The 26,365-nt window shown below is 40.2% G+C and overlaps 1 protein-coding gene across 7 annotated transcripts in view; it reads left to right on the top strand.

Annotated features, from left to right (window-relative positions):
- The window catches only part of LRRC4C (leucine rich repeat containing 4C), a 1,072,649-nt gene that overhangs the window by 249,352 nt on the left and 796,932 nt on the right, over positions 1 to 26,365 (top strand). The window contains exon 2 of one of the 7 annotated variants that reach the window (XM_077287055.1): positions 290 to 375. The exons of the other annotated variants lie outside the window; for them this stretch is intronic. The gene's annotated coding sequence lies outside the window, so the exon portion shown is untranslated. The remainder of the gene's footprint in view (positions 1 to 289; positions 376 to 26,365) is intronic. 7 annotated transcript variants of the gene reach the window in all.

Raw genomic sequence — 26,365 nt, 5'->3', positions numbered from 1 at the left:
CCAGCGGGTTTTTGCTGTGTCAAGACAAACAAAAAAGGGAAAGTTCCAGCTCCTGGTATAAAAATATTTGTATCAAAACTTCATTCCATCAAGGTTAAAATAATATTCAAAAGGCGAGATTTTAAAAAAGCGACGCGTTTCGAACGTGACCGTCCTTTTTTAAAGCTTTTGTTGTGTGAAGCCCCAGTTCTTGAGAAATGTTCGGATCCGAAAGATGGGACTCACATTTCTAAGACATTTTAAAACATGAAATAAATACTTAATTACATTTTCTTTTTTTTTATTTTAGAGATTTAATTCTTAAGAGAAGATCTTCTCCCCTAAAGTCCTTGGTGACCTCGATTGATGATGGTGGTCTTGGATGGTTGTTTACCGGTATATATATATCCCTTGGGGTCTACAGGTTGATGTAAAGTAGGGACAGCACATAAGGTATAGCACAGCCCTATAGATACTAAATTACGGCTCAGAGGTTATACGATGACGCACACAAGCCCTCGTAGCCACACACTAGGCTTACGCGCCATGTCCAAGTCTCCTGCCTTCATTAATTAAGGATGGGTTTGATGTATACGGCACGCGGGCAGACATTTGTCACAGATGTACATTTTTATGTAATGTGGCCTTTTACATCAACTAACAACCTAATAAAAATATTACAAAACGACAAAGACAGATTGTCTCCTCTGTCCGTAAAAGGCAATTTGCAGGAACCAAAAAAAACCAAAACAAAAAGAAACGAGACAGCGCCTTTTGGTCTGTAATATTGTACGATAGGCGACTATTATACTAAAAAACCCTTGTATTGAAAATTGCATTTTTTGGCAACCGGATCACACAGAACCAAAGTGCTTTGTGACAAAAGATGAAAAAGGAATCCTACACAAACAAAAGAATCCATGAAGCAGGAGGAGTAATGCGGTGAAAGCGCTCCGGCGAAAATCCTCCCAGAGTCTGTACAATCCGGGGACCTTTCCAGAATTAACTCGTCCGCTGCCTGTCGCCTACTAATTGCCAATTAAAGCAACACTCCATACAACATATGAAGGGGAGGTGTATAAATCACAGCAAGGGAAATGTCATAACATACGGGGGGGATTTGTATTTTGTGATTTTTTTTGTAAAAAAAAAAAAAAAGTTGATTTTTCCATTTGATGAGTGTTTGGCTCACATTCTAGAACGGACGCGAACCGTCCATTGTCAGGGATCTATGAGCTGAGATCCAGCAAAGGTACAATATAGAAAATTGACCACTGATGTGAACAGGGTACTGCTACATCAGATGACTTTAACACATATTTATTCAATGGGTAACATTTTTCCTTGTGGAGAGTGACATGCCAAGGTGAGGAGGCTTTTAAGCCTTGCATTGCTCCACTGGGAAATTAAATATTCAAATTGCCTCTTCATAGAGCAAGAAGACTTGAACTCTAGCGACACCTATTGGAAGTAGAAATTTTAAAAGTCAAAATTGACCCTTTAACCCTCCGTCACATACAATATTCGGACTAACGAGTTCACATACAATGTGCCTGTCAGGCGCCTGCTGGAAAAATACCTATAATATCTAATGTTTGCAATTTCAGTGCTCTAAAAGTGATCAGTGACCTTCATAGGGATGTAATAAAAGAGACTACACATAATCAGTTGCAAAAAAAAACATTTACTTAACATAAAACTAATAACTATGAAATACAAACTTTTCAAAACTCCCGCCAAATAGTCCCCAGTTCGACGCTCTCAAAAAAATGTACAAAGAAAAATTTTGAACACAAACTTAATTTTAAGGTACCTTAAGTACTATTAAAAACATATTCAATCAGAAGTAGATGCTGAGGTTTCCCCAGAAAAGTCACACTTGCAGAGCAAATAGCAAGAATTACACACCATTTTTGCATGTGTCAGGCAAATTGCTTTATGACATTTGAGACATTCATAATTTGAAAGCCTTCTGGTTCCGCTTTCCGTTTGGCAGGTGGTGCATCTCCTTCTTTTGTGAGGTGGTGCAGATGGTGACTTTTCACCATCATCTTCTGGGCGGAACCTTTTGAGCTGAACTTGAAGGCGAGAGGGGATACCGATTGTTTTCACGCTTCTCCTGCGTAGCTCTCCAAGTACTAGTTCATGGGCCAATTTTTTCAGATACAATCGTCTACGGAGTGGTTCAAGCTTGTTTTCAAGATAAATCACTTGTGAATTTTTACCACCCAAATTCAACATAGCAAAAAATATGACCATTGGCCAGCGTTTGATGTTTCTGCTGACGTTGAAAGTGGAGCACATCTGATCTGCTGTATCCACACCCCCTTTAGTGGCATTGTAAAATGTAATTATCTCCGGGTTTTTTTCTGCCCCAGTCCCAGGATCGATGGCAGCATCATCATGAAGTGTTGATAGAAGAAGTACGATTTTTTTGGCATGTGGTACATAGGAAACTAAAGCCTTTCCATTATGGAATGCAAACATACTACTGTACTGTTGTCTCTCTTTCACACTTACAAACTGTGGCGGCAATTCCCTTTTGTTTTTTCTTACAGTTCCCACATATGACAGCTTCTGAATTTTCAGATAATCAATCAGATCACAACTTGTAAACCAATTGTCAGCTGTAATATTGCGACCCGATCCAAATAAGGGTTCAGCCAGTCTTTTTACAACATCAATGGGTTTGTTGCTCACACAGTAAGGACCTTCTGGTTGTTTTCCTGCATAAACTTCCAGGTTGTAAGTGTAGGTCTTACTGGCATCAACAAGGGCATAAATTTTTATTCCATATTTGTTTGGCTTTGATGGATCCTCTCCGTCCCTGGCTTCCTGGATGGGATCCAAATAAATGACACGCAGCACAAAGGTTGTGTGTTCATACATAGGGATGGCCTCAGAGCACGCCTCTCCTCACTGGGCACGATCCCTTCTTTATATAGATAAAAAGTTTAGACATTTTTCAGACATGCGCATAAGCGCTCATATTTCATAATCACTTACAAAGCAAGTCTATTCTAGTGTAGAGTTACAATTATTTGGTATGTGGATAAAAAAGCTACAATTTCAAGGAGGAATGTGCGCGTGATTACTAACAAAACAAAGAAGATGTCAAGTTTGCAGAAATATACTTCTTGCTGTATCTATCAGATTTCTCAGGAGGAAGACAAAATGGATTCTTTGGTTCAGTCTGATCTCTACAATTCCCCCCTTTGACATATTCTTTTTATATATATTACCACAGGGCCAAAGACAAAGCCTTTATTTTTGGTATTACACATATATACGCTTATATTTTAATAAGAGAATCAAATCTAGTAGTAATTCTTCTATCGCAAATTATTTTCTTCTTTAGCAGTATACTAAAATATAAAAAACAAAAATTAGTACGGTAATATTGATTAGAATCACTAGAGGATAACATAAGAATAAAGAAGAAAATTTATACTCTTGCATCTATTACACAAAATTTATCTGTGCATACTGAGATACCCTTGAGCACAATCTTGAATAATACATATATAATTACAATAATTATAGCTATATGTATTATGCTCTGCATAATCCCAGCAATCCACCCACTGATCCCTCTGAACCAGTTGGCTGGGTTAAGAAATGAGAAGGTATCAGACCACCAGCTATCCTTGTTCTGGTCATTGTCTTTGTCATACTGATCTCTGTACGTTGTACGTCTTTTAATTTAAATGTCATACTCATAATACTATTCGGGTCTATATAATGACAGCAGGTGGGTCCAATGATTTGACACATACCCCCTTGTGAGGCAGTTAGGTAATCCAATACCAGAGTATGTTGGTTGATGACTATTATAAGCTGATTCTGTACAGCTATACTAGTGTTTAGTATATCCAATATATCCCAAATTTGATCATCTAGATAATCCGTGGCTCTAACTAATTTATCCCACATTTGTGTTAACATAGGATAAATAAAAATGGTACTAGCAATTTTGTTAGAAATTCCCATCTGTACTATATGTGGCCTTCCCGAAGGACGTGGTGAATTGTCTGCAGCTCTTTTATACAGTGTGTGCTTGGGCACGGCTTGCATATTCACTTGTTTATTTGAAATTATGAAAGTAGCCGGGGTTAGGCGTCCTAATGTACAAGTACCCTTTATACCTACGGGAAGCCATTTATATGCTCCTTCTCCGCATATCCAAAATGTACCTTCAGGCAGATCCCATAAAGCTGAGTGCTGTAATACCAATCTATGAGCCAAATCCACAAAACTAGATACATTCTGAAGCATACACCAAGAGGGTTTTTGTCCCAAAGGACTACAGTACCCGGCTGCGGGATTCCCACATACAGGCATTCCTTTGACATACTCATCGGATTCATTACAAATCAGGTTCCCTGGCTTACTTGTACAACTGTTTGCATCACCTTGGGGGAACAACTCAGAATGTTCCCATTTTCTATTATGTATGTATCTTTCCAATACTACAGGTTTAAAAGCATCAGAGGAAGGGACGGTTGTACTGAAACTGAGCTGTAGATTTTCTGTGGGGACCTGTCCTAAATCAGTTAATCTAGTCTTATCTCTAGGTACCCATTTTCCTCCCCTGAATGCTAAATATTGTAGATGTGTATTACTCCCTGAGAGATTACCCTGCCACCAAGGAAATTCTACCCATCCCACAATTGGTATGGCGATTGTAGTATTCCACAGCCTAGTATTACCAGTTTGGTTGTTGGCCAGTTTGTCTGAACAATCAGGCCAAGCGAATATTTCTTCTGCTGACACGGGAACTGCTAGAAAAGGTATACTTGTAGCTGATACTGGTGAATGGGTACAGATCCAACAATCTGCCAAAGGTTGCATATTATTTAACAAATCATGCACTAATTTTCTATGATGTTGTACGAATCTATTGTTCAAAGGGGTTAGAGAATTTAGTCTTTCCCATGCCTTCGTTGTGGTTAATACTATTAACATCAATATCATGAGTTTTATACTGCTCTTTTGCAATGGCTTGCATGTATCCATGATGCCTTTCCTTCAAGCTTGACTGATGTAGGTGTTGTCAACAGGACTTGGAAGGGTCCGTCAAATCTTGGTTCAAGAGCCTTTCTGGTGTGTCTTTTTACATAGACTTGATCACCTGGTTCCAACTTGTGACTTCCTTCAGTGTTGTCAGGATCTGGAAGGGAAGCAAAAACTTGTGCATGCACCTTAGTTAATTGTTTCTGAAGATTTTGTACATAAGAAGTCAATGACTCAATATTTAATACAAGTTGTTGTGGAAAATAACATCCTAAATTGGCAGTCCTGCCAAATAAAATTTCATATGGAGACAGTTTAGTCTTACCCCTTGGGGTATTGCGTATTGAGTACAGGGCCAGTGGAAGGCATTCTGTCCAAGGCTTTCCTGTTTCAGCCATGGCTTTCTGTATTTTTAATTTTAAAGTTCCATTCATGCGTTCCACCTTACCAGAACTTTGAGGATGATACGGAGTGTGTAACTGACTTTCAACACCCAACATTTTCAGTACATTTTGAAATATTTCTCCAGTAAAATGAGTACCCCTATCTGACTCGATCACTTCAGGGAGACCGTAACGGGGTATCAGTTCGGCAACTAGCTTTACAGCAGTGTTTTTAGCTGAAGCCTTCCGAACTGGATAGGCCTCTGGCCACCCTGAGAACATGTCCACACACACCAGCACATACTCATACCCATTACTTTTTGGCAGCTGGATAAAGTCTATCTGTAATCGCTGGAACGGGTAGAGAGGTCGGACGTGGTGCTTCATAGGGGTCTTTGTTGTCTGTCCGGGATTATGTGCCAGGCATATAGCGCATGCAGCACAATAGTCTCTTGCATAGTTGCCAAAACCTGGAGCCAACCAGACTTGCTTTGCCAGCAGTGTCATTGCATTTGCAGACACATGAGTAGGGTGGTGCAGTCCACCAACTACAATCGGGTACCAGGCTCTAGGTAGACATATTAGTCCATCTTTCTTCCAAATTCCTGCTTGTTCTTCTGCCCCTTCCTTTTTCCACCTGTCCCTCTCCTCTTCTCCTGCATCTTCCTGTGCTTGTCTCAGTCTATCTTCAGTATTTTCTGTGGGGTTTACAGTATGAACCTGTTGTAAGGGTTTAACTGCTGCTGCTTTGGCTGCTTTGTCAGCCCTATCATTTCCCCTAGATTCCCTAGTGTCGAGTCTCACATGTGCAGCTACCTTAATTACTGCTACTTCTTTTGTTTCTTGTGCAGCCTCTAAGATCTGTTTGATCAGAGAAGCATGTTTTACAGGTTGTCCTGACGCTGTCATGTAACCTCTAGCTCTCCAGATTACTCCAAAATCAAACACAATACCATGTGCATACCTAGAATCAGTGTATATATTAGCTGTCTGATTCTCAGCTATTTTTAGTGCTTCAATCAATGCTGTTAGTTCTGCTTCTTGTGCAGACTGTTTCGGTGGAAGCGGTTCTGCTTTGAGAGTTTCAGATTCTGACACAACTGCATACCCTGTATGGAAGTTACCTGTGTCATCTGCAAACCTACTACCATCTATAAACAGCTCTAAATCTGGATTTTGAAGTGGTGTTTCGGATACATTGGGTAAGCCTACCGTTTCTTGTAAAATGAGCTCTGTACAATCATGTGTGTCTGTAGGGAAAAAATTTGCGTGTGGATCAGTGTCCTTATTCCCCCCTTCAGACTCGAGAGGTAGCAGTGTTGCTAAATTAAGAGTCTGAAGCCTTGCAAATGTGATAGTAGAGGGGAGCAGCAAAGAACACTGTAGCCGCAAATGTCTGGCCATGGAAATGTGTTTTGGTTGGACCTGGTTTAATATCCCACTGCAAAATTACTACCTGTGGTTCAGGTTCAAACCTCTGAAGGACTGTTTGTAGGGCATTTGAATAAAGAGTAGGGGAGTGTATCATTCCCTGTGGAAGGCGTGTCCACGCCAACTGTTTGCCCTTAAATGTAAATGCAAACAAATGCCAACTATCTTGGTGTAAAGGAACCGAGAAAAAATGCATTTGAAAGATCTATTACAGTAAATACTTGAGAACTGACTGGTATCTGTGATAATAACGTATGAGGATTGGGTACAACTGGGGTGATTGGATCTAGAACCTTGTTTATTTCTCTTAGATCATGTACCATACGATATTTGGGTGTAGAACTCTTATCAAGAGTTCTCTTCTTGACTGGATACAGAGGAGTGTTAGCAGGTGATTGTATCTCTACCAAAACTCCTTTCTCTCTGTATTCCTCTATCTGTTTTGTAATCGCTAGTTCCTGTTGGGCACTCACAGGGTATTGTCTGAGCTGTGGGAGAACAGTTCCTGGTTGCACAGATAATTTTACAGGAGAGATATGCAATAATCCCACATCAGTGTCACCCTGTGCCCACAGTGTTTCTGGGATCATTGAGAGGTCTAGATCTGTGGTGTATTCTTTCTCTTCCGTAAAATCCTCAAAAGCCTGAATTCTGACATATTGTTCTAATGATTCTGCATCATCAGGGATAGTCAACATAACTGTGCCATCTTTCCTAAAATTGATATTAGCTTCTAATTTCTTTAGGACATCAGTTCCCAACAAACATGTTGGGGCACCTCTGGCATACAAAAATCTGGATGCAAAACATTTAGGTCCTAATGAGACCTCTAGGGGCACAGTATATGGCAGTGTTCGAATTACCCCATCATAACCCTCAGCTATTCTGACAGGCTTATGATTTTCTTTTATATCCATGGCTATTCCTAAACATCGTTGTTTCACAATATTTGGTTGTTCTAACGTCCTCCAGTCTGGAGTAGCGGCTTTGAACTTTTCCTTTTGTTTCTCAAACATTGTAACAAAAACTTGGCAAAATGCCAAATGCTAATTTTTTGCACGAAGAATTATCAATCAAAACATATCACTTTGATAAAAACAGAACTTCAAAATTATGTTCAGACAAAAAGTTATAAGGATTTCTAAAAAATTGGCTTTGCGCCAAAAAGAAATAATCTTCCAGCAACTTAACAATTTCCTTTGTCTAGACAATCAAACTTACAAAAATCCATCTATTACCTCGTTCCTTGCTCATTCTTTCCCATTCTGTGCTGAACACAAGTGCTTCTGAAATTCCCAATTTTTCTCTTACCCTTCTAATCTGCTTTTCTGACTGTCTTTCCACATCTTTCCTGTATGATATCTGCTGCTTCCACTTGTCCTAAGACGGTTTTTGTCTGTTTATTTCCCATTTTAGCTATGTCTACCCCAGGTGACGTTTGGACAATCACTTACTCTGTGGTGATGTCTCGTTGCCTTCTCTCCTAGGGAGCTAAAATATCCTTTTAATATTTGCTATTTCTACCCCAGGTGACGTTTGGACAATCACTGTGGTGATGTCTCGTTGCCTTCTCTCCTAGGGAGCTAAAATATTGAAAGGCTCGTCTGCTCCGTTTCTTCTAATATGCAGGACGTACTTGAGTGCTATTGCACATGCAAACAGACTCAGCAACACCATACAGATCACAAAACTTTCTGTCTCAGTTAGCATACTTGTCCCAGGCTCATGAAACCGCGTCCTGGGCTCATTCTATCAAACCTTATCCAGAAATGAAGGAGGTTAAGCACTTAATGAATAGTCAAGCATGGGCGGAGGTCTCCTCGAAAGGACGCAAGCACATGACCCAGTTAGGCTGACTTCCGTGTATAAGGCTTATACCCCAACTATTTCGGCTTATTTTCTACGTACTTTTGCTCTTCTTTCACAACATGCCACAACCTTCACACTGTTCACACACTGCCAGGGACAGGACTTATAAATCTATACAATATGGTAACCCGAGTTTTATAGGTATCTACTCACTACTAGACTAACCCAGCGTGACACGGCTCATAGAGATCTTTCGGATAATACAGGGCAGATAAAAGAGAACTAATAATGTCTCTTACCTGGCCAGGTTTTTCAGTTCATTTGCCGTCCATTATCCCAGATCTCCGTTGTCCGTATCCACAGGTGAATCTTGAGTAGATACTCTCGCCTCGGGTCCCTGTTCGGGCGCCAAAGAATGTTGAGTCCTCTCCGTCCCTGGCTTCCTGGATGGGATCCAAATAAATGACACGCAGCACAAAGGTTGTGTGTTCATACATAGGGATGGCCTCAGAGCACGCCTCTCCTCACTGGGCACGATCCCTTCTTTATATAGATAAAAAGTTTAGACATTTTTCAGACATGCGCATAAGCGCTCATATTTCATAATCACTTACAAAGCAAGTCTATTCTAGTGTAGAGTTACAATTATTTGGTATGTGGATAAAAAAGCTACAATTTCAAGGAGGAATGTGCGCGTGATTACTAACAAAACAAAGAAGATGTCAAGTTTGCAGAAATATACTTCTTGCTGTATCTATCAGATTTCTCAGGAGGAAGACAAAATGGATTCTTTGGTTCAGTCTGATCTCTACAGAATATATTGATGAAAGGCACATCTACCACGAAAACCAGGGAGCATTTCGTCAATAGTGAGATTCTCTCCAGGGTAATAACTTTGTTTACAGTTTACAACAAATCTTTGAAATATATCACGAATTGGAGCAAGTCGGTCATGTGTTTTGCGTTCGGTTCGGGTAGTTCTGTCGTCAAACCGAAGGCAACGAATTAGAATCTTGAATCTGTTTATGGACATAACAAGGCTAAATTTTTCAACTCCATCCCCATCTTTACCCCAAAGTTCCTCCAAACTTTGTCTATTTGCCCTATAAGCTCCTGCAAGGTACAGTAATCCAAAAAAAGCACGCAGTTCTATTTCATCTGTGGGCTTGATGGTTCTGTTGCAGATGTACTTGTCCTTTATAATGTCTATATATTGGTTGGTATATGTGACAATAGAGTCCAGAATGTCATCTGTAAATATACTGTTCCAGCATTCAACTGCAGTTTTTGCATTACGTGCAGTTCCTATTACTGCAGGAAGGTGAGTAATAATGTTTAAAGGTTCCCTACGTTTTTTCTGGAATGGCTTCTTGTTCCATTTAGTATTTTTATCTTTTCCAATATAATATGATCCAACTTCTTCATCCTCACCACTGTCACCATCTTGCTCTGTTTCAGAATCCAGGACACATTCTTCCACCTCATCATGAGAATCAATCTCACTTTCCTCTCCTAAATCCTCATTCAGTGTGAGGTCTCTATCATCTAACAGCATGTTTGTTATTTCCTCAACATCAAGTTGTTTGGATAAATTGTACATTTTCCTCTCCATTTCAGTAGATAATCTGAAGCAAGAGAAGGAATATGTTAGGAAACTACTGTATATGCCTGAGCAGCACACTTTCTTTTATAAAATCTCCCTTATTTCTATGAAATATCCTCACATTTTGTGCTATACATTCATAAAACAAGCTAAATAAACTATTGTGATGAATAAAAACATAAAATACCAACCTTACTGAATGTGACGTATTCACATACAATGAGCCTGAGAGATCTGTGCAGCTATATCCTCTCCCCTGAAGCTCTGAAATCCAACTGTGATATCAGGTTTCACAGACCTTCAAGAGACAGGAGACTACCTGGAGGGAGGGGCTTTCCTCACAATCTGGTGAGGAAGGAGAAATGAAAGTAAAAGAGAAGCGCCTGTCAGATCAGTTGTATGTGACGGAGGGTTAATGAGCTTAGGATAAAAGCCAAACCAGAATCTCAATTTGTAGACACAGTGTTTCATGGTGCTACTTCTCTTAAGTGCAAAGTATGAGATCTGGTTTGGCTATATGAGAGGCTTCTGACCATAATTCAAGGAGTAACATTTCTCTTTGTGAATAGTGACATGCTAAAATTGGCATGCCAATATGAGGAGGCCACACCAGATCTCACACTTTGCACTGACGAGGGGCAGTAACCCGAAACACCATGTCTACAAATTGAGATTCTGGTTTGGCTTTTATCCTAACTCATGTGTCAAGGATCGTTTTAATAATTGTCGCCAGAGTTTTCGTCCTCTCTAAAGAGACAAATATTTATTTTTATTTACCCTCAAGTATATTTTTCTAATACGAGATATTACTTTTCTTACTTTTTTTCCTTTGACATTTTTCTCGCTTTTAATTTAGTCAAATTCTGCTCTAAAATGCAACCAAAGTTAAGTCAATTTCCAAAAAATTAAATTTGAGCAAATTTTCTAAATTCAATTGGAAAATTTAGTTTGCGTGATATAAGTATGATTTTCCTAAAAACTGATAAAATAAAAATTATATTCTCCACTTTTTGGCCCTTCGTGTACCTTTTCGGCTGCCGCCAGTCCTCTGATCGCCTATTCACACTTCTATCTTCTTTCTAATGACTTTTAAGCTTTTTTTCTGGACTTGCATTCAATAAGTCCCAAGTCATTATATGGGGTGCAAGACATGTTTAGGGGAACATACGTCATTGATGCACATTCAACCCACATGATGGCGGGGGGAATAGTAAATGAGAGTCACATCTAGAAGACAAAATAAAAGACAAAAAATAGAAGAACACCATCAAAGGACCATGAGAGATGAGCCACCATTACTCTGGATTTGTCAGAAGCATATGGCAAAAAAAAAATGAAATTCTGGAAAGTCCAATTTTATTTTGTAAAATTAAAGCCAAATTTGATTCACTTCAATATTGATCTGGTAATTTCTAAAACTAACGTGTCCAATACTGCAAAACCGCAGTACAATCAGTGATTCTGCCCTTCATTAATATATCAGGATGCATGCTTGATTTCATTACCGATAGAGAAGTTATTTCCATTTTTTCCTTTTCTTTATACAGCAGTAAAAATGTCAGAAGTGTTTTATGCAAATGAACAATGGGAAATATTCTCATGAGTCATCAAGAGGTATAGAGGACCCTTTAATTTACAAAGCTCGACATAAGAACCTAGATGTGATTGTTTGATGCTTAGATATGACAGCTGCATTCTGAAATATTCATCTATTCCTGCACATAAACGTGCAGCAATTTTCAGAGCAGATCTATGGGTCATATTTAAAATATTGAAACTGTGCAGTGCGGTTTCCAAGCAGAAGGCAGTCACCGGTGAAAAGTCCTATCTGTGCTTAAGATTAAAAATAAAACTTAAAAAAATCAGTTGTGTTCAAAAGTGTGAAAATAATGATGGGAGACCTTCCAATACACAATAATACAATTACAATGATACTTCTCTTTATGTACAAAAATATATTTATTATAATACTGCCCCTATGTACAAGAAAATAACTACTATAATACTGCCCCTATGTACAAGAATATAACTACTATAATACTGCCCCTATGTACAAGAATATAACTACTATAATACTATAATACTGCTCCTATGTACAAGAATATAACTACTATAATACTGCCCCCTATGTACAAGAATATAACTACTATAATACTGCCCCTATGTACAAGAATATAACTACTATAATACTGCCCCTATGTACAAGAATATAACTACTATAATACTATAATACTGCTCCTATGTACAAGAATATAACTACTATAATACTGCCCCCTATGTACAAGAATATAACTACTATAATACTGCCCCTATGTACAAGAATATAACTACTATAATACTGCCCCTATGTACAAGAATATAACTACTAAAATACTGCCCCTATGTACAAGAATATAACTACTATAATACTGCTCCTATGTACAAGAATATAACTACTATAATACTGCCCTATGTACAAGAATATAACTACTATAATACTGCCCCTATGTACAAGAATATAACTACTATAATACTGCCCCTATGTACAAGAATATAACTACTATAATACTGCTCCTATGTACAAGAATATAACTACTATAATACTGCCCCATGTACAAGAATATAACTACTATAATACTGCCCCTATGAACAAGAATATAACTATGATAATACTGCCCCTATGTACAAGAATATAACTACTATAATACTGTTCCATGTACAAGAATATAACTACTATAATACGGACCCTATGTACAAGAATATAACCACTGTAATACTGCCCCTATGCACAAGAATATAACTATTATAATACTGCCCTGTGTACAAGAATATAACTACTATAATACTGCCTGTCATGATCTCAATGGCAAGAGAACATAGCATAAGCATATATCGGAACTAGCTCTTGGAAGATGGGAACTGAGCTGACCATGAACTAAACCTAACGCACAACTAGCAGTGGCCGGGTAGCATGCCTACGTTGATTCTAGATGCCCAGCACCAGCCGGAGGACTAAATAATGCTAGCAGAGGAAAATATTAGTCCTAGCTCACCTCTAGAGAAATACCCCGAAAGGAGACAGAGGCCCCCCACATGTATTGGCGGTGAATTAAGATGAAATAACAAACGTAGTATGAAAATAGGTTTAGCAAATTTGAGGTCCACTTACTACATAGCAGAAGACAGAAAGGACACTTTCATGGTCAGCTGAAAACCCTATCAAAACACCATCCAGAAATTACTTTAAAACTCTGGCATTAACTCATAACACCAGAGTGGCAATTCCTGTTCACAAGAGCTTTCCAGACACAGTAACGAAACTACAGCTGTGAACTGGAACAAAAATGCAAAAACAAACATGGACAAGAGTCCAACTTATCTAGTAGTTGTCTAGGAGCAGGAACAAGCACAGAGAGGCTTCTGATAACATTGTTGACCGGCAAGCAACTAACAGAGCAGCAAGGTTATATAGCGACTCCCACATCTTGATGGGAACAGGTGAACAGAGAAGATGAAGACACCAGTTCAATTCCACCAGTAGCCACCGGGGGAGCCCAGAATCCAAATTCACAACAGTACCCCCCCCTCAAGGAGGGGGCACCGAACCCTCACCAGAACCACCAGGGCGATCAGGATGGGCCCTGTGAAAGGCACGAACCAGATCAGAGGCATGAACATCAGATGCATTCACCCAAGAATTATCCTCCTGGCCGTATCCCTTCCACTTGACCAGATACTGGAGTCTCCGTCTGGAAACACGAGAGTCTAAGATTTTCTCCACAACGTACTCCAACTCACCCTCAACCAACACCGGAGCAGGAGGCTCAACGGAAGGCACAACCGGTACCTCATACCTGCGCAATAATGACCGATGAAAAACGTTATGAATAGAAAAGGATGCAGGGAGGTCCAAACGGAAGGAAACAGGGTTAAGAATCTCCAATATCTTATACGGGCCGATGAACCGAGGCTTAAACTTAGGAGAAGAGACCCTCATAGGGACAAAACGAGAAGACAACCACACCAAATCCCCAACACAAAGCCGAGGACCAACACGACGGTGGCGGTTGGCAAAAAGCTGAGTCTTCTCCTGGGACAACCTCAAATTGTCCACCACCTGCCCCCAGATCTGATGCAATCTCTCCACCACAGCATCCACTCCAGGACAATCCGAAGATTCCACCTGACCAGAGAAAAATCGAGGATGAAACCCCGAATTACAGAAAAACGGGGACACCAAAGTGGCAGAGCTGGCCCGATTATTGAGAGCGAACTCCGCCAATGGCAAAAAAGCAACCCAATCATCCTGGTCAGCAGACACAAAACACCTCAGATATGTCTCCAGGGTCTGATTAATCCGCTCGGTCTGGCCATTCGTCTGAGGATGGAAAGCGGACGAAAAAGATAAATCTATGCCCATCCTAGCACAGAATGCCCGCCAAAATCTAGACACGAATTGGGTCCCTCTGTCAGAAACGATATTCTCAGGAATACCATGCAAACGAACAACATTTTGAAAAAACAGAGGAACCAACTCGGAAGAAGAAGGCAACTTGGGCAGAGGAACCAAATGGACCATCTTAGAGAAACGGTCACACACCACCCAGATGACAGACATCTTCTGAGAAACAGGCAGATCTGAAATAAAATCCATCGAGATGTGCGTCCAAGGCCTCTTAGGAATAGGCAAGGGCAACAATAATCCACTAGCCCGAGAACAACAAGGCTTGGCCCGAGCACAAACGTCACAAGACTGCACAAAGCCTCGCACATCTCGTGACAGGGAAGGCCACCAGAAGGACCTTGCCACCAAATCCCTGGTACCAAAAATGCCAGGATGACCTGCCAACGCAGAAGAATGAACCTCAGAGATGACTCTACTGGTCCAATCATCAGGAACAAACAGTTTATCAGGTGGGCAACGATCAGGTCTATCCGCCTGAAACTCCTGCAAGGCCCGCCGCAGGTCTGGAGAAACGGCTGACAATACCACTCCATCCTTAAGGATACCTGTGGGCTCAGAGTTACCAGGCGAGTCAGGCTCAAAACTCCTAGAAAGGGCATCCGCCTTAACATTCTTAGAACCCGGTAGGTATGACACCACAAAATTAAACCGAGAGAAAAATAATGACCAGCGCGCCTGTCTAGGATTCAGGCGCCTGGCGGTCTCAAGATAAATCAAATTTTTGTGGTCAGTCAATACCACCACCTGATGTCTGGCCCCCTCAAGCCAATGGCGCCACTCCTCAAAAGCCCACTTCATGGCCAAAAGCTCCCGATTCCCAACATCATAATTCCGCTCAGCAGGCGAAAATTTACGGGAAAAGAAGGCACAAGGCCTCATCACGGAGCAGTCAGAACTTTTCTGCGACAACACTGCCCCAGCTCCGATCTCAGAAGCGTCGACCTCAACCTGAAAAGGTAGAGCAACATCAGGCTGACGCAACACAGGGGCAGAGGAAAAACGGCGCTTAAGCTCCCGAAAGGCCTCCACAGCATCAGGGGACCAATCAGCAACATCAGCACCCTTCTTAGTCAAATCGGTCAATGGCTTAGCAATATCCGAAAAACCAGCAATAAATCGACGATAAAAGTTAGCAAAGCCCAAAAATTTCTGAAGACTCTTAAGAGAAGAGGGCTGCGTCCAATCACAAATAGCTTGAACCTTGACAGGATCCATTTCAATGGAAGAGGGGGAAAAAATATATCCCAAAAAGGAAATCCTCTGTACCCCAAAAACACACTTAGAACCCTTCACACACAAAGAATTAGACCGCAAAACCTGAAAAACCCTCCTGACTTGCTGGACATGAGAGTCCCAGTCATCCGAAAAAATCAGAATATCATCCAGATACACAATCATAAATTTATCCAAATAATCGCGAAAAATATCATGCATAAAGGACTGGAAAACTGACGGAGCATTAGAAAGACCAAAAGGCATCACTAAATACTCAAAGTGGCCCTCGGGCGTATTAAATGCGGTTTTCCACTCATCCCCCTGCCTGATTCGCACCAAATTATACGCCCCACGAAGGTCAATCTTAGAGAACCACTTGGCCCCCTTTATGCGAGCAAACAAATCAGTCAGCAACGGCAATGGGTATTGATATTTAACAGTGATTTTATTCAAAAGCCGATAATCAATACATGGTCTCAAAGAGCCGTCTTTTTTTGACACAAAGAAAAAACCGGCTCCTAAGGGAGATGACGATGGACGAATATGTCCCTTTTCCAAGGACTCCTTTATATATTCTCGCATAGCAGCATGTTCAGGCACAGACAGATTAAATAAACGACCCTTTGGGTATTTACTACCCGGGATTAAATCTATGGCACAATCGCACTCTCGGTGCAGAGGTAACGAACCAAGCTTGGATTCTTCAAAGACGTCACGATAGTCAGACAGGAACTCAGGAATTTCAGAGGGAATAGATGATGAAATGGAAACCACAGGTACATCCCCATGAGCCCCCTTACATCCCCAGCTCAACACAGACATAGCTCTCCAGTCGAGGACTGGGTTGTGAGATTGCAGCCAAGGCAATCCTAGCACCAAATCATCATGTAGATTATACAGCACCAGAAAGCGAATAATCTCCTGGTGATCCGGATTAATACGCATAGTTACTTGTGTCCAGTATTGTGGTTTATTATTAGCCAATGGGGTGGAGTCAATCCCCTTCAGAGGAATAGGAGTCTCCAAAGGCTCTAAATCATACCCACAGCGTTTGGCAAAGGACCAATCCATAAGACTCAAAGCGGCGCCAGAGTCGACATAGGCGTCCGTGGTAATAGATGACAAAGAGCAAATCAGGGTCACAGATAGAATAAACTTAGACGGTAAGGTGCAAATGGAAACAGATTTACCAAGCTTTTTAGTGCGCTTAGAGCATGCTGATATAACATGAGTAGAATCACCACAATAGAAACACAACCCATTTTTCCGTCTAAAATTCTGCCGCTCGCTTCGGGACAGAATTCTATCACACTGCATACTCTCTGGCGACTTCTCAGTGGACACCGCCAGATGGTGCACTGGTTTGCGCTCCCGCAAACGCCTATCGATCTGAATAGCCATTGTCATGGACTCATTCAGACCCGCAGGCACAGGGAACCCCACCATAACATCCTTAATGGCATCAGAGAGACCCTCTCTGAAAGTCGCCGCCAGGGCGCACTCATTCCACTGAGTAAGCACAGACCATTTACGGAATCTTTGGCAGTAAATTTCCGCTTCATCTTGCCCCTGAGATAGGGACATCAAAGTTTTTTCTGCCTGAAGCTCCAAATGAGGTTCGTCATAAAGCAACCCCAAGGCCAGAAAAAACGCATCCACATTGAGCAACGCAGGATCCCCTGGTGTCAATGAAAAAGCCCAGTCTTGAGGGTCGCCCCGGAGCAAGGAAATCACAATCCTGACCTGCTGTGCAGGGTCTCCGGCAGAGCGAGATTTCAGGGACAAAAATAATTTGCAATTATTTCGAAAATTCTGAAACCCAGATCTATTCCCCGAGAAAAATTCCGGCAAAGGAATTCTCGGCTCAGATACAGGTGCATGACAAACAAAATCTTGCAAATTTTGTACCTTCGTGGCGAGATTATTCAAACCTGCAGTTACACTCTGAAGATCCATTACAAACAGGTGGACACAGAGCCATTCAAAGATTAGAAGGAGAGAAAAAAAAAAAAAAAAATTTCAGCAGACTACTTATTTCTCTCCTTTCTCAGCCAAGGATTTTAACCCTTTAGTGGTCCGGTCAAACTGTCATGATCTCAATGGCAAGAGAACATAGCATAAGCATATATAGGAACTAGCTCTTGGAAGATGGGAACTGAGCTGACCATGAACTAAACCTAACGCACAACTAGCAGTGGCCGGGTAGCATGCCTACGTTGATTCTAGATGCCCAGCACCAGCCGGAGGACTAAATAATGCTAGCAGAGGAAAATATTAGTCCTAGCTCACCTCTAGAGAAATACCCCGAAAGGAGACAGAGGCCCCCCACATGTATTGGCGGTGAATTAAGATGAAATAACAAACGTAGTATGAAAATAGGTTTAGCAAATTTGAGGTCCACTTACTACATAGCAGAAGACAGAAAGGACACTTTCATGGTCAGCTGAAAACCCTATCAAAACACCATCCAGAAATTACTTTAAAACTCTGGCATTAACTCATAACACCAGAGTGGCAATTCCTGTTCACAAGAGCTTTCCAGACACAGTAACGAAACTACAGCTGTGAACTGGAACAAAAATGCAAAAACAAACATGGACAAGAGTCCAACTTATCTAGTAGTTGTCTAGGAGCAGGAACAAGCACAGAGAGGCTTCTGATAACATTGTTGACCGGCAAGCAACTAACAGAGCAGCAAGGTTATATAGCGACTCCCACATCTTGATGGGAACAGGTGAACAGAGAAGATGAAGACACCAGTTCAATTCCACCAGTAGCCACCGGGGGAGCCCAGAATCCAAATTCACAACAACTGCCCCTATGTACAAGAATATAACTACTATAATACTGCCCCTATGTACAAGAATATAACTACTATAATACTGCCCCTAAGTACAAGAATATAACTACTATAATACTGCCCCTATGTACAAGAATATAACTACTATAATACTGCTCCTATGTACAAGAATATAACTACTATAATACTGCCCCTATGTACAAGAATATAGCTACTATAATACTGCCCCTATGAACAAGAATATAACTACTATAATACTGCCCCTATGTACAAGAATATAACTACTATAATACTGCCCCATGTACAAGAATATAACTACTATAATACGGACCCTATGTACAAGAATATAACCACTGTAATACTGCCCCTATGCACAAGAATATAACTATTATAATACTGCCCTGTGTACAAGAATATAACTACTATAATACTGCCCCCTATGTACAAGAATATAGCTACTATAATACTGCTCCTATGTACAAGAATATAACTACTATAATACTGCCCCCTATGTACAAGAATATAACTACTATAATACTGCCCCCTATGTACAAGAGTATAACTACTATAATACTGCCCCCTATGTACAAGAATATAACTACTATAATACTGCCCCCTATGTACAAGAATATAACTACTATAATACTGCCCCCTATGTACAAGAATATAACTACTATAATACTGCCTCTATGTAGAAGAATATAACTACTATAATACTGCTCCCTATATACAAGAATATAACTACTATAATACTGCCCCTATGTACAAGAATATAACTACTATAATACTGCCCCCTATGTACAAGAATATAACTACTATTATACTATCCCCTATGTACAAGAATATAACTACTATAATACTGCTCTTATGTACAAGAATATAGCTACTATAATACTGCCTCTATATACAAGAATATAACTACTATAATACTGCCCCCTATGTACAAGAGTATAACTACTATAATACTGCCCCCTATGTACAAGAATATAACTACTATTAAACTGTTCCATATGTACAAGAATAAAACTACTATAATAATTCCCCCTATGTACAAGAATATAACTACTATAATACTGCTCCTATGTAAAAGAATATAACTACTATAATACTGCCCCTATGTACAAGAATATAACTACTATAATACTGCCCCCTATGTACAAGAATATAACTACTATTATACTGTCTCCTATGTACAAGAATATAACTACTATAATACTGCCTCTATGTAGAAGAATATAACTACTATAATACTGCTCCCTATATACAAGAATATAACTACTATAATACTGCCCCTATGTACAAGAATATAACTACTATAATACTGCCCCCTATGTACAAGAATATAACTACTATTATACTGTCCCCTATGTACAAGAATATAACTACTATAATACTGCTCTTATGTACAAGAATATAGCTACTATAATACTGCCCCTATGTACAAGAATATAACTACTATAATACTGCTCCTATGTACAAGAATATAACTACTATAATACTGCCCCTATATACAAAAATATAACTACTATAATACTGCCCCTATGTAGAAGAATATAACTACTATAATACTGCCCCCTATGTACAAGAATATAACTACTATTATACTGCTCCTATGTACAAGAATATAACTACTATAATGCTGCCCCCTATGTACAAGAATATAACTACTATACTGCCCCCTATGTACAAGAATATAACTACTATTATACTATCCCCTATGTACAAGAATATAACTACTATAATACTGCCCCTATGTACAAGAATATAACTACTATAATACTGCTCCTATGTACAAGAATATAACTACTATAATACTGTCCTCTTTGTAAAAGAAAATAATAAATGTTACCTTTATGGAGCCCTAATAACGTGCCCTTTAATTGTTGCTGTACTCTTTTAGATTTCGTTGTGGTATGTGCGGCTGGTGTGTGATGTGTGATGCGACTTGCTGATTTCAATCACGTCTCTGCTAATTACTGGACAATAAGTATTATTACTGTCAGGCTCTCAGAAACCACCAGATCTGTTTTTGCTCCATTCTGCCATTTTTGGGGCAATTCATAGCACTAAATGTTTTCTAATGATAAGTATAGACGTCCGACCCTGGAAGTAAAGAGGAGCAATAATGAGTCAGGACGCACCTATTCCTGAACCCATTTTCTCTGAGATGTGGAGAATGGTCAATACCAAGGATCTCTACTGTTTGCCGAATATCAAAGCTTGAAGATACAGTATCCATACCCCGTGAACTTTTCCACATTTTTTCACATTATACCCATAAACTTATATGCATTTGTTTTGGATTTTATGTGATACCAACACAAAGTAGCAAGTAATTAAGAAATGAAAATGAAATGATAAATCACTGTGTAAATAATTAAAAAATATAAATCTGAAAAATGTGACATGCATTTGTATTCAGCCCCCTGACTTAATATTTTATACCTTTTACTGCACCACCTTTTACTGCAATCACTGCTGTACGTCTATTGGGGTCTCTCCTTACCAGCTTTGCAGACGTGACATTTTTATATGCTTTGATCTAAACCATTCTTGTACCATTGGCAGGATCTTTAAGGTTGTTATCCTACAGGAAGGTAAGCCTACTCCCCAGTTTCAAGTTTTCCTCCAGAATTGCTCTGTATTTAGCTCCATCCATCTTTCCATCAACTCTGACCAGTTTCCCTGCCCCTGCTGAAGAAATATCTCCCCACAGCATGATGATGCCTCCACCATATGTGATGGTGGGGATGGTGTTTCAGGGTGATGTGCAGTGTTTGTTTTTCATGATTCATATCGGTTTGCATTTAATCCAAAAAGTTTTACTTTGGTCTCTACTGATCAGAGCACCTTCTTACACATTCTATCTGTGTCCCCTACATGCCTTTTTGGAGGAATGGTCTCTTTTACTAAAATTGGTGGAGTACAATGCTTTGCTTTTTCCAGCAGTCTTATAGACAATGAACGGAGCTGAGATTGCTTCATTCAAGATGGGTCTACAAAGTCCTGGTCTTGGTGGTTCCAGAATTCTATTCTTGGCCTCATTGTTTGGACCCCCAGCAATTAGCAAGTTACCGTTTATCCTATCGTTAGTTGATACAATTGCTAAATGAAGCATTAAAGACCCAACATTGGCCTCAGAACCCTAAAAACTACCTACAATTGGGGGAACCTTCCTATGTCCCACTCCACTTCTCTCCGTGGTTGCAAAAAAACTCCTGGTCATATAAGAATTATGTTAAAGCTAGTGTCCAAGACTAAAAGTGGAAAATAAAGAAAAAACTTTTTGAATGATAATCCAAAATTAGTATTTATTCAAGAAACTAAACCAAAAACTAATTTATAATTAACTTTATTCATATATAGGAATAACAAACCAACACAACCCCTAAAAAACCTTTCTATATAAAGGTAGGTTTAAAAACTGGCCTGTTTGTTCATGGGCAAAAAAGGTGGTACCCGACTATACTCTGATAGCTACGCGTCCCTAGGGTACTCCCTGCCTATCTGCGGAGGTTGGCACCCTCTTGAACGCAATATGGCGCCCCCGCTCCTCGGCGACTGACCCCAAATGCCCTACAGGTCCCTAGTAGCTGGATATTATGGACACACCACAAATGCCCACACCTAGGGCAGACCTATGTATGAACAAACAAAATGCCAAATGATATTCCACTATAGTGCCTCAATAATAAAGACCAACAAAGTGCCTCAATAATAAGACTTGATGAAATAATCTGTGGCACCCCTACCCCTATGCTCTAAGCCTCCTTCACTGGCTATTAGGCCCTTACAACTCCCTACCCGGACTGCCCTGCCTGTCAGCGGAGGTTGGCACCCTCTTGAACGCAAAATGGCGCCCCCGCTCCTCGGCGGCTGTCCCTTAAAGCCCTAGGCAAATCCCTACCACAAGGAGGATACTATAAGGAAGTGCCTATGGAGCTGTACTAGTGGGCTACCGTGGAAGTAAAGATTTATAGCGATTTGAGCAAGAAAAATACAAAGTGGACTAGCCACAGTATATGTATATCATACGTTAACTCTATTTGTAGCTTATCACACGAAATGACCAAGGAGATATAATGATCCCCATTTTACAAGAGCACACACATGAAAGATTTTACACTGATACACCTTATTTTCACCAATATAAATTTTGTTTTTAGAGTGCACACATAGTGAAAGACCAAAAAAAAAAAAAAAACAATTAAAAACCTGATACACTTATCTGTGTTCAAATCTGCAGGCACCTGCAACCAGGCACAGCATATCTCCGATGTGATTGTATCACACGGTTCTTTTTCCCATATGCCTCCTGAGGAACCACATCATGGGGGGGAAACGCGTAGAGGCGAGATTTGAACACAGATAAGTGTATCAGGTTTTTAATTGGTTTTTTTTTTTTTTTTGGTCTTTCACTATGTGTGCACTCTAAAAACAAAATTTATATTGGTGAAAATAAGGTGTATCAGTGTAAAATCTTTCATGTGTGTGCTCTTGTAAAATGGGGATCATTATATCTCCTTGGTCATTTCGTGTGATAAGCTACAAATAGAGTTAACGTATGATACACATATACTGTGGCTAGTCCACTTTGTATTTTTCTTGCTCAAATCGCTATAAATCTTTACTTCCACGGTAGCCCACTAGTACAGCTCCATAGGCACTTCCTTATAGTATCCTCCTTGTGGTAGGGATTTGCCTAGGGCTTTAAGGGACAGCCGCCGAGGAGCGGGGGCGCCATTTTGCGTTCAAGAGGGTGCCAACCTCCGCTGACAGGCAGGGCAGTCCGGGTAGGGAGTTGTAAGGGCCTAATAGCCAGTGAAGGAGGCTTAGAGCATAGGGGTAGGGGTGCCACAGATTATTTCATCAAGTCTTATTATTGAGGCACTTTGTTGGTCTTTATTATTGAGGCACTATAGTGGAATATCATTTGGCATTTTGTTTGTTCATACATAGGTCTGCCCTAGGTGTGGGCATTTGTGGTGTGTCCATAATATCCAGCTACTAGGGACCTGTAGGGCATTTAGGGTCAGTCGCCGAGGAGCGGGGGCGCCATATTGCGTTCAAGAGGGTGCCAACCTCCGCAGATAGGCAGGGAGTACCCTAGGGACGCGTAGCTATCAGAATATAGTCGGGTACCACCTTTTTTGCCCATGAACAAACAGGCCAGTTTTTAAACCTACCTTTATATAGAAAGGTTTTTTAGGGGTTGTGTTGGTTTGTTATTCTTATATTTGAATAAAGTTAATTATAAATTAGTTTTTGGTTTAGTTTCTTAAAAGTGGAAAATAATAATGATCAGAGAGGTATAGCACAGGACCCAAGCAATTTCACGTTTTGGGGTCCCAACATTGTTACATGGTGGTCTTGTATCAAATGTGTACACTTTATAGTGTAGGGCTTACTTGAGATCCGTGAAGAAAAGAAGCATGGTCAAGTTGGGTACATCCTCTTTGCTATTGGGTGACCAAGACTTTTTAGAGTCCCCTCCCAAGAGGAACTTTACCTTTAAGCAGGGGTGTTAAAGTTCCATTTTACACACATTTTACCCAATGAGATGTCTGCACATTCATTGATGTATTTAAAGGGATGGATACTATTTATTTTTGTTTAACGGATGATTACGATTTTCCATACTAGCAGAATACAATACGGCACAACAGATGAGGAAAAAGAGCAGTCACATTTGTATTTTTCTCAATGTGAAAAGTAAAAAAAAAACATGAACACATGTTATCCTTCTGCAATGGTCTGTGAGAGCCTCCACCAGCTGAGACAACCTGTCAGTGTTTTACATGCTGTTTAATTTCAATTTCTTCGCTTTATTTCAAGGTCATTTCACTACATAAACAAAATGTGGTCTACGCTATTACAGAGGCAATCACTTAACGTCAAGGAAAACAATTAGTCTAGTTTAACTGGAGGCTGCTCTTAGAAAAGATACCTATAGAAGGGGAGAAGGCTTTATACGGAGGTGACGGTGGCGGAGGAGGATTTTTTTTAAACCCTTTTAAAACAAAGTAATGTGATTGATTTCTATCAGCCACTGCATCACTTGTTCTTGTTTTAATAGCATAGAATAACTGCAAAGTCACAAAGAATCAGATCCTGATATTGGGTCACACAACTACAGAGCAGGTTTATAATTCTGTATAAATACATTATATTACTTGTCCAATATTCATCCTAGGTTACATCTTTTATCATACGTTAGTGCTACATTCAAAGCAGAATAGTGAGTGCAGCTCTGGGGTGTAATACAGGATGTAACTCAGGATCAGTAATGTAATGTATGTACACAGTGACTGCACCAGCAGAATAGTGAGTGCAGCTCTGGAGTATAATACAGGATGTAACTCAGGATCAGTAATGTAATGTCTGTACACAGTGACTGCACCAGCAGAATAGTGAGTGCAGCTCTGGAGTATAATACAGGAGGTAACTCAGGATCAGTAATGTAATGTAATGTATGTACACAGTGACTGCACCAGCAAAATAGTGAGTACAGCTCTGGAGTATAATACAGGAAGTAACTCAGGATCAGTAATGTAATGTATGTACACAGTGACTGCTCCAGCAGAATAGTGAGTGCAGCTCTGGAGTATAATACAGGATGTAACTCAGGATCAGTGATGTAAGGTATGTACACAGTGACTGCACCAGCAGAATAGTGAGTGCAGCTCTGGAGTATAATACAGTATGTAGCTCAGGATCAGTAATGTAATGTGCGTACACAGTGACTGCACCAGCAGAATAGTGAGTGCAGCTCTGGAGTATAATACAGGATGTAACTCAGGATCAGTAATGTAATGTAGGTACACAGTGACTGCACCAGCAGAATAGTGAGTGCAGCTCTGGAGTATAATACAGGAGGTAACTCAGGATCAGTAATATAATGTAGGTACACGGAGACTGCACCAGCAGAATAGTGAGTGCAGCTCTGGAGTATAATACAGGATGTAACTGAGGATCAGTACAGGATCAGTAATGTAATGTATGTACACAGTGACTGCACCAGCAGAATATTGAGTGCAGCTCTGGGGTATAATACAGGATGTAACTCAGGATCAGTAATGTAATGTATGTACACAGTGACTGCACCAGCAGAATAGTGAGTGCAGCTCTGGGGTATAATACATGATGTAACTCAGGATCAGTTATGTAATGTGTGTACACCGTGACTGCACCAGCAGAATAGCGAGTGCAGGTCTGGAGTATAATACAGGAGGTAATTCAGGATCAGTAATGTAATGTATGTACACAGTGACTGCACCAGCAGAATAGTGAGTGCAGCTCTGGGGTATAATACAGGATGTAACTCAAGATCAGTAATGTAATGTATGTACACAGTGACTGCACCAGAGGAATAGTGAGTGCAGCTCTGAAGTATAACAGAGGACAATAACATAACGTAATATTCAGATATAGCAGCCTCATAAGTGCCATCACACCAAACTAATAAGTTATTGTTACTCACTTTAAGTTGTGCATTACGCCATTATTTTTGTTTTGCTGTCTTCTACTCCTGTATGTACACAGTTATTCACCTTTTTATAGTAATTATCAGTTTGTTGGGGTTTTTTAACATATTTTTAACCCTTTCCTGCAAATTCATGTAATAGTACTGTACCTCATGGTGAGATTGTCAATACTTGTGGGTGGCAGCAGCATTTTACAGCAATCAG

This window comes from Ranitomeya variabilis, chromosome 2, assembly GCF_051348905.1.
Source record: "Ranitomeya variabilis isolate aRanVar5 chromosome 2, aRanVar5.hap1, whole genome shotgun sequence".
NCBI classification, from domain to species: domain Eukaryota; kingdom Metazoa; phylum Chordata; class Amphibia; order Anura; family Dendrobatidae; genus Ranitomeya; species Ranitomeya variabilis.
The sequence above is the reverse complement of the archived record's forward strand: the minus strand, read 5'-3'. Positions and strand labels throughout refer to the sequence as shown.